Source organism: Schistocerca nitens, chromosome 4 (assembly GCF_023898315.1).
Source record: "Schistocerca nitens isolate TAMUIC-IGC-003100 chromosome 4, iqSchNite1.1, whole genome shotgun sequence".
NCBI classification, from domain to species: Eukaryota; Metazoa; Arthropoda; class Insecta; order Orthoptera; family Acrididae; genus Schistocerca; species Schistocerca nitens.
In genome coordinates, this window is record NC_064617.1 from 793,607,047 (window position 1) to 793,615,019 (window position 7,973).

The 7,973-nt window shown below is 49.4% G+C and overlaps 12 non-coding genes across 12 annotated transcripts; all 12 read left to right on the forward strand.

Annotated features, from left to right (window-relative positions):
* Window positions 1-122: 122 nt before the first annotated feature.
* Trnas-uga (transfer RNA serine (anticodon UGA)) lies at window positions 123-204 on the forward strand. Its single transcript has one exon. It is a non-coding gene; the product is annotated as a tRNA-Ser (tRNA).
* Window positions 205-794: 590 nt separating this feature from the next.
* Trnaf-gaa (transfer RNA phenylalanine (anticodon GAA)) lies at window positions 795-867 on the forward strand. Its single transcript has one exon. It is a non-coding gene; the product is annotated as a tRNA-Phe (tRNA).
* A 538-nt stretch (window positions 868-1,405) lies between these two features.
* On the forward strand, window positions 1,406-1,478 carry Trnak-uuu (transfer RNA lysine (anticodon UUU)). The gene has a single exon. It is a non-coding gene; the product is annotated as a tRNA-Lys (tRNA).
* A 138-nt stretch (window positions 1,479-1,616) lies between these two features.
* Trnas-cga (transfer RNA serine (anticodon CGA)) lies at window positions 1,617-1,698 on the forward strand. The gene has a single exon. It is a non-coding gene; the product is annotated as a tRNA-Ser (tRNA).
* A 699-nt stretch (window positions 1,699-2,397) lies between these two features.
* Window positions 2,398-2,479, forward strand: Trnas-uga (transfer RNA serine (anticodon UGA)). The gene has a single exon. It is a non-coding gene; the product is annotated as a tRNA-Ser (tRNA).
* Window positions 2,480-3,069: 590 nt separating this feature from the next.
* On the forward strand, window positions 3,070-3,142 carry Trnaf-gaa (transfer RNA phenylalanine (anticodon GAA)). Its single transcript has one exon. It is a non-coding gene; the product is annotated as a tRNA-Phe (tRNA).
* Window positions 3,143-3,680: 538 nt separating this feature from the next.
* Trnak-uuu (transfer RNA lysine (anticodon UUU)) lies at window positions 3,681-3,753 on the forward strand. The gene has a single exon. It is a non-coding gene; the product is annotated as a tRNA-Lys (tRNA).
* Window positions 3,754-3,891: 138 nt separating this feature from the next.
* Window positions 3,892-3,973, forward strand: Trnas-cga (transfer RNA serine (anticodon CGA)). Its single transcript has one exon. It is a non-coding gene; the product is annotated as a tRNA-Ser (tRNA).
* Window positions 3,974-4,672: 699 nt separating this feature from the next.
* Trnas-uga (transfer RNA serine (anticodon UGA)) lies at window positions 4,673-4,754 on the forward strand. Its single transcript has one exon. It is a non-coding gene; the product is annotated as a tRNA-Ser (tRNA).
* A 590-nt stretch (window positions 4,755-5,344) lies between these two features.
* Window positions 5,345-5,417, forward strand: Trnaf-gaa (transfer RNA phenylalanine (anticodon GAA)). The gene has a single exon. It is a non-coding gene; the product is annotated as a tRNA-Phe (tRNA).
* A 538-nt stretch (window positions 5,418-5,955) lies between these two features.
* Trnak-uuu (transfer RNA lysine (anticodon UUU)) lies at window positions 5,956-6,028 on the forward strand. The gene has a single exon. It is a non-coding gene; the product is annotated as a tRNA-Lys (tRNA).
* Window positions 6,029-6,166: 138 nt separating this feature from the next.
* Trnas-cga (transfer RNA serine (anticodon CGA)) lies at window positions 6,167-6,248 on the forward strand. Its single transcript has one exon. It is a non-coding gene; the product is annotated as a tRNA-Ser (tRNA).
* The last annotated feature ends 1,725 nt before the right edge of the window (window positions 6,249-7,973 follow it).

Below are 7,973 nucleotides of genomic sequence, written 5' to 3' on the forward strand. Positions count from 1 at the left end.
GTAACGGCTAATGTGCTGGCCATGGAAACACTAGAGAAAAGAGTGAGGCCAAGGCGCTTTCTGCCATCGGATTGCTTCTCAAGGTGGCACTTTCACTTGTCGGAAGACGCTTTTTGCCACCGGCAGTCGTGGCCGAGTGGTTAAGGCGTCTGACTTGAAATCAGATTCCCTCTGGGAGCGCAGGTTCGAGTCCTGCCGACTGCGAAAATTTTCTCGCTCACAGAAGATGGACGTTCAGCTGCATCCTAGCGGTTGCGTCACTACTAAACACGTGGGTCGCCAGCAATGTGCAGTGTTCTTGGCTACAGGGTGCAGCGCTAAAGTCGCGCCCAGAAGCCACAGCTCATCTCCTCGTCTCGCAGCCGTCCACCAGGTGTCAGTGCAAGTGTCGCCTCTCTGGGCAGTGCAGATGTGTCCATTTTAGCTTGCAGACGATGACGTGTAGCAATTTATGAGCTAGCGCAAGTCAAATGTTTTACCGTGTGTATCTGCTAGATACTGCCTCTCACACGGTGGAGAGGCTCACTCCTTCTTGTGTCTCGTTCTCTGCACACGAGTTGCACGTGGCATCGATATAGCACCGGTTTTCTAGCGTCAGCGAAGTCAATATTACATGAATCGAGTCGACGTGTTTGCTTGTTACGATGATGGAAGCAGAAGAAATGTGTGTGGTGCTTCACTGCATCTGCTGCTCGCCTTTCAGCGTCCCTGTGTCTTATAGACGAAGACGACTGTGAAATTGGCGACGAGGCAGAGGTTAACGAAGACGTACAAAACAGAGACGTTCCACGTCAGCCGAAATAGCTCAGTTGGGAGAGCGTTAGACTGAAGATCTAAAGGTCCCTGGTTCGATCCCGGGTTTCGGCATGCATTCGTTTTGAAGCTGACGCCAATGGAATTGCTCGAGTTTGTGATAATGTAACTACCGCCGAGAACAAAGGTGACTCCCTCCTGTAGCTGTTCTGGTTGTCTAGTGCATGCCATAAGAGGAACACAGTAGGCAACTGCCTGGGAAGCAAGAAAATAAAAAAAAATGTGCTACCGACTGCGTTCCCTTTTTTGTGTCAGGACGTGAAGAACGTCTCCAACGGAACTGTGAAATGAGCGAAAACGTGGGAAACATTGCATTCAAAATGCTTGTGAATTTTCGAGTTGCCCAGTGAGTGTCAACAAAACACGTAAATCCTCTGCTCCAACGCATGAGACGTAACGACTGCTGCAATTTGTTTTTGCGTCGTGTGTCAGTATTCTTCGATAGTCTGTTACGAGCTTAGCACGATAAGTTTGTAGACAGCATCCAGGCGACGTTTTATTAGTTACGGCTCCATGCAGCGATTGCACAACAGTAAAGGACATGAGTCAATGTATAGTTGTGCATCGTGGAAGGTTTGCTAACGTCGTGTGAGCCCGGATAGCTCAGCCGGTAGAGCATTAGGCTTTTAACCTAAGGGTCCAGGGTTCAAATCCCTGTCCGGGCGGAAATTTTAATGCTTTGGTAGTGATTCGTCTAGTAGCGGCGGAAACACTACGGAAGAGAATGTAACTACGCCGTTTCCTGCCACCACAGTGCTTTAAACGGTAGCAGTTGCATGTGACGGGAGATGATCGCGCTCCGCGCAGTCGTGGCCGAGTGGTTAAGGCGTCTGACTCGAAATCAGATTCCCTCTGGGAGCGTAGGTTCGAGTCCTACCGGCTGCGTGCGATTTTGCGTAAAGAAGAGCAAATATTTTCACACGCATGAACGCGGGTGCAAACCAATGACGCCACTCTCAACAAGACGAAAATTTAAGAATACAGAGTTCCGCGACGGCCGCTGCTTCCTGTGGTTACCGGTTCACCACGCACTGACGCTGGGACTGCAGAAAGCCGTCGCAGGCCCACGAGTGCGCTCCCGTCATTTTCTCGCGCCGACGCCGAGTTTGTGAGTACACACATGTGCTTGGAAGTTTTGGACAGAGCGAACATTCATTTCTTTTTAAGAATCGTAATTCAGTCATTCGAGTGCGGCAAAAGCAATGGTGCAGCGTTTCTTTTCTTAAGATCTCGCAGCTACTTGCAAGTATGTCCACCGCTTAAGAGGACAGAAAACTAGCGTCAGCGGTGCGTCAGTGGGAAGTCGGTGAAGTCGCCATTGGAGCCATAAGCCAGTAATTACGACATGTGAATCAGTCGCTCATCACGCAGCTGTACGATAGCTCAGTCGGTAGAGCGTTAGGTTTTCAACCAAAGGGTGTTGGGTCCAAGCCTCTGCCTGGGCGAAAATTAACACACTTTCGTAACGGCTAATGTGCTGGCCATGGAAACACTAGAGAAAAGAGTGAGGCCAAGGCGCTTTCTGCCATCGGATTGCTTCTCAAGGTGGCACTTTCACTTGTCGGAAGACGCTTTTTGCCACCGGCAGTCGTGGCCGAGTGGTTAAGGCGTCTGACTTGAAATCAGATTCCCTCTGGGAGCGCAGGTTCGAGTCCTGCCGACTGCGAAAATTTTCTCGCTCACAGAAGATGGACGTTCAGCTGCATCCTAGCGGTTGCGTCACTACTAAACACGTGGGTCGCCAGCAATGTGCAGTGTTCTTGGCTACAGGGTGCAGCGCTAAAGTCGCGCCCAGAAGCCACAGCTCATCTCCTCGTCTCGCAGCCGTCCACCAGGTGTCAGTGCAAGTGTCGCCTCTCTGGGCAGTGCAGATGTGTCCATTTTAGCTTGCAGACGATGACGTGTAGCAATTTATGAGCTAGCGCAAGTCAAATGTTTTACCGTGTGTATCTGCTAGATACTGCCTCTCACACGGTGGAGAGGCTCACTCCTTCTTGTGTCTCGTTCTCTGCACACGAGTTGCACGTGGCATCGATATAGCACCGGTTTTCTAGCGTCAGCGAAGTCAATATTACATGAATCGAGTCGACGTGTTTGCTTGTTACGATGATGGAAGCAGAAGAAATGTGTGTGGTGCTTCACTGCATCTGCTGCTCGCCTTTCAGCGTCCCTGTGTCTTATAGACGAAGACGACTGTGAAATTGGCGACGAGGCAGAGGTTAACGAAGACGTACAAAACAGAGACGTTCCACGTCAGCCGAAATAGCTCAGTTGGGAGAGCGTTAGACTGAAGATCTAAAGGTCCCTGGTTCGATCCCGGGTTTCGGCATGCATTCGTTTTGAAGCTGACGCCAATGGAATTGCTCGAGTTTGTGATAATGTAACTACCGCCGAGAACAAAGGTGACTCCCTCCTGTAGCTGTTCTGGTTGTCTAGTGCATGCCATAAGAGGAACACAGTAGGCAACTGCCTGGGAAGCAAGAAAATAAAAAAAAATGTGCTACCGACTGCGTTCCCTTTTTTGTGTCAGGACGTGAAGAACGTCTCCAACGGAACTGTGAAATGAGCGAAAACGTGGGAAACATTGCATTCAAAATGCTTGTGAATTTTCGAGTTGCCCAGTGAGTGTCAACAAAACACGTAAATCCTCTGCTCCAACGCATGAGACGTAACGACTGCTGCAATTTGTTTTTGCGTCGTGTGTCAGTATTCTTCGATAGTCTGTTACGAGCTTAGCACGATAAGTTTGTAGACAGCATCCAGGCGACGTTTTATTAGTTACGGCTCCATGCAGCGATTGCACAACAGTAAAGGACATGAGTCAATGTATAGTTGTGCATCGTGGAAGGTTTGCTAACGTCGTGTGAGCCCGGATAGCTCAGCCGGTAGAGCATTAGGCTTTTAACCTAAGGGTCCAGGGTTCAAATCCCTGTCCGGGCGGAAATTTTAATGCTTTGGTAGTGATTCGTCTAGTAGCGGCGGAAACACTACGGAAGAGAATGTAACTACGCCGTTTCCTGCCACCACAGTGCTTTAAACGGTAGCAGTTGCATGTGACGGGAGATGATCGCGCTCCGCGCAGTCGTGGCCGAGTGGTTAAGGCGTCTGACTCGAAATCAGATTCCCTCTGGGAGCGTAGGTTCGAGTCCTACCGGCTGCGTGCGATTTTGCGTAAAGAAGAGCAAATATTTTCACACGCATGAACGCGGGTGCAAACCAATGACGCCACTCTCAACAAGACGAAAATTTAAGAATACAGAGTTCCGCGACGGCCGCTGCTTCCTGTGGTTACCGGTTCACCACGCACTGACGCTGGGACTGCAGAAAGCCGTCGCAGGCCCACGAGTGCGCTCCCGTCATTTTCTCGCGCCGACGCCGAGTTTGTGAGTACACACATGTGCTTGGAAGTTTTGGACAGAGCGAACATTCATTTCTTTTTAAGAATCGTAATTCAGTCATTCGAGTGCGGCAAAAGCAATGGTGCAGCGTTTCTTTTCTTAAGATCTCGCAGCTACTTGCAAGTATGTCCACCGCTTAAGAGGACAGAAAACTAGCGTCAGCGGTGCGTCAGTGGGAAGTCGGTGAAGTCGCCATTGGAGCCATAAGCCAGTAATTACGACATGTGAATCAGTCGCTCATCACGCAGCTGTACGATAGCTCAGTCGGTAGAGCGTTAGGTTTTCAACCAAAGGGTGTTGGGTCCAAGCCTCTGCCTGGGCGAAAATTAACACACTTTCGTAACGGCTAATGTGCTGGCCATGGAAACACTAGAGAAAAGAGTGAGGCCAAGGCGCTTTCTGCCATCGGATTGCTTCTCAAGGTGGCACTTTCACTTGTCGGAAGACGCTTTTTGCCACCGGCAGTCGTGGCCGAGTGGTTAAGGCGTCTGACTTGAAATCAGATTCCCTCTGGGAGCGCAGGTTCGAGTCCTGCCGACTGCGAAAATTTTCTCGCTCACAGAAGATGGACGTTCAGCTGCATCCTAGCGGTTGCGTCACTACTAAACACGTGGGTCGCCAGCAATGTGCAGTGTTCTTGGCTACAGGGTGCAGCGCTAAAGTCGCGCCCAGAAGCCACAGCTCATCTCCTCGTCTCGCAGCCGTCCACCAGGTGTCAGTGCAAGTGTCGCCTCTCTGGGCAGTGCAGATGTGTCCATTTTAGCTTGCAGACGATGACGTGTAGCAATTTATGAGCTAGCGCAAGTCAAATGTTTTACCGTGTGTATCTGCTAGATACTGCCTCTCACACGGTGGAGAGGCTCACTCCTTCTTGTGTCTCGTTCTCTGCACACGAGTTGCACGTGGCATCGATATAGCACCGGTTTTCTAGCGTCAGCGAAGTCAATATTACATGAATCGAGTCGACGTGTTTGCTTGTTACGATGATGGAAGCAGAAGAAATGTGTGTGGTGCTTCACTGCATCTGCTGCTCGCCTTTCAGCGTCCCTGTGTCTTATAGACGAAGACGACTGTGAAATTGGCGACGAGGCAGAGGTTAACGAAGACGTACAAAACAGAGACGTTCCACGTCAGCCGAAATAGCTCAGTTGGGAGAGCGTTAGACTGAAGATCTAAAGGTCCCTGGTTCGATCCCGGGTTTCGGCATGCATTCGTTTTGAAGCTGACGCCAATGGAATTGCTCGAGTTTGTGATAATGTAACTACCGCCGAGAACAAAGGTGACTCCCTCCTGTAGCTGTTCTGGTTGTCTAGTGCATGCCATAAGAGGAACACAGTAGGCAACTGCCTGGGAAGCAAGAAAATAAAAAAAAATGTGCTACCGACTGCGTTCCCTTTTTTGTGTCAGGACGTGAAGAACGTCTCCAACGGAACTGTGAAATGAGCGAAAACGTGGGAAACATTGCATTCAAAATGCTTGTGAATTTTCGAGTTGCCCAGTGAGTGTCAACAAAACACGTAAATCCTCTGCTCCAACGCATGAGACGTAACGACTGCTGCAATTTGTTTTTGCGTCGTGTGTCAGTATTCTTCGATAGTCTGTTACGAGCTTAGCACGATAAGTTTGTAGACAGCATCCAGGCGACGTTTTATTAGTTACGGCTCCATGCAGCGATTGCACAACAGTAAAGGACATGAGTCAATGTATAGTTGTGCATCGTGGAAGGTTTGCTAACGTCGTGTGAGCCCGGATAGCTCAGCCGGTAGAGCATTAGGCTTTTAACCTAAGGGTCCAGGGTTCAAATCCCTGTCCGGGCGGAAATTTTAATGCTTTGGTAGTGATTCGTCTAGTAGCGGCGGAAACACTACGGAAGAGAATGTAACTACGCCGTTTCCTGCCACCACAGTGCTTTAAACGGTAGCAGTTGCATGTGACGGGAGATGATCGCGCTCCGCGCAGTCGTGGCCGAGTGGTTAAGGCGTCTGACTCGAAATCAGATTCCCTCTGGGAGCGTAGGTTCGAGTCCTACCGGCTGCGTGCGATTTTGCGTAAAGAAGAGCAAATATTTTCACACGCATGAACGCGGGTGCAAACCAATGACGCCACTCTCAACAAGACGAAAATTTAAGAATACAGAGTTCCGCGACGGCCGCTGCTTCCTGTGGTTACCGGTTCACCACGCACTGACGCTGGGACTGCAGAAAGCCGTCGCAGGCCCACGAGTGCGCTCCCGTCATTTTCTCGCGCCGACGCCGAGTTTGTGAGTACACACATGTGCTTGGAAGTTTTGGACAGAGCGAACATTCATTTCTTTTTAAGAATCGTAATTCAGTCATTCGAGTGCGGCAAAAGCAATGGTGCAGCGTTTCTTTTCTTAAGATCTCGCAGCTACTTGCAAGTATGTCCACCGCTTAAGAGGACAGAAAACTAGCGTCAGCGGTGCGTCAGTGGGAAGTCGGTGAAGTCGCCATTGGAGCCATAAGCCAGTAATTACGACATGTGAATCAGTCGCTCATCACGCAGCTGTACGATAGCTCAGTCGGTAGAGCGTTAGGTTTTCAACCAAAGGGTGTTGGGTCCAAGCCTCTGCCTGGGCGAAAATTAACACACTTTCGTAACGGCTAATGTGCTGGCCATGGAAACACTAGAGAAAAGAGTGAGGCCAAGGCGCTTTCTGCCATCGGATTGCTTCTCAAGGTGGCACTTTCACTTGTCGGAAGACGCTTTTTGCCACCGGCAGTCGTGGCCGAGTGGTTAAGGCGTCTGACTTGAAATCAGATTCCCTCTGGGAGCGCAGGTTCGAGTTAACGGCGGCGACCTATCGTGCTCTTACTAAACGGCAGCTGGATAACCCAATTGAGAAGAAATATTTAGGCAAAAACTGGAGAAATGTATGGAAGAACATTAGTTATCCGCTCCTTCGCTCCAGAGTTCGATCTGTTTGGTATGACGCTGTCAATGAGGTGATTCCCACTGGAGAGAAATTGCACAAAATCAAGCTGCGGCCCACCCCGTTTTGTGAGAAGTGTAACTTAGTGGAAACGCTGCCGCATCTCTTCCACTGCCGGGATCAAACACAAATATGGCAGTGGACGCGAAAGAAACTCGCAGTCATTAATAGGACGTCGGATTCTTCCATTCAACTTCATGACGCGCTTCAACCAGACTGGCAGCTTTATCCTCAATCTAAGAATAATAGTTATGTCTGGCTCATGGGCCAGTTCGTCTATTACATGCTCGTCCATACAACGCCAACGCTACACGATTATCAGATGTACCTCATCGAAGAGTACTATGCGATTAAGAAATCGCGACAGTATCAAGACCAGTTTCAAAATTTTCTCACTATTGCTTTAAGTGATGGCAGAATTTAAGTTTACGGATCCATTGGACGGATTTTTTTTTTCACTACTTTGTTATATTGTTGTTGTTTCCATGGATATGGTCTGCTCCGCACCATCAGCTGTGGGTGATTTGCATCATGGGTCAAACGGCGGTACTGAGTGCACAGTGCACTTGGCCTCGAATATTTAATTGTTTTTTTGGAGTTCCCTTTCATTTTCAAATGACAGCACTTTACTTTTGGTTCCGCAGAGCGACACCCAGAAGAGGCTCCTCATTTGTTTACTTTCATTTCGCATTATTTTTCATCAAAGCTGCACGAAGATTTCGTACGAACCAGGAGTTTCCAGCAGCTTCTATCCTCCTATCAAGAGGCTTTACACTACGGGAAATGGTTGTTTTGGCATGTCCCTGCTCTAT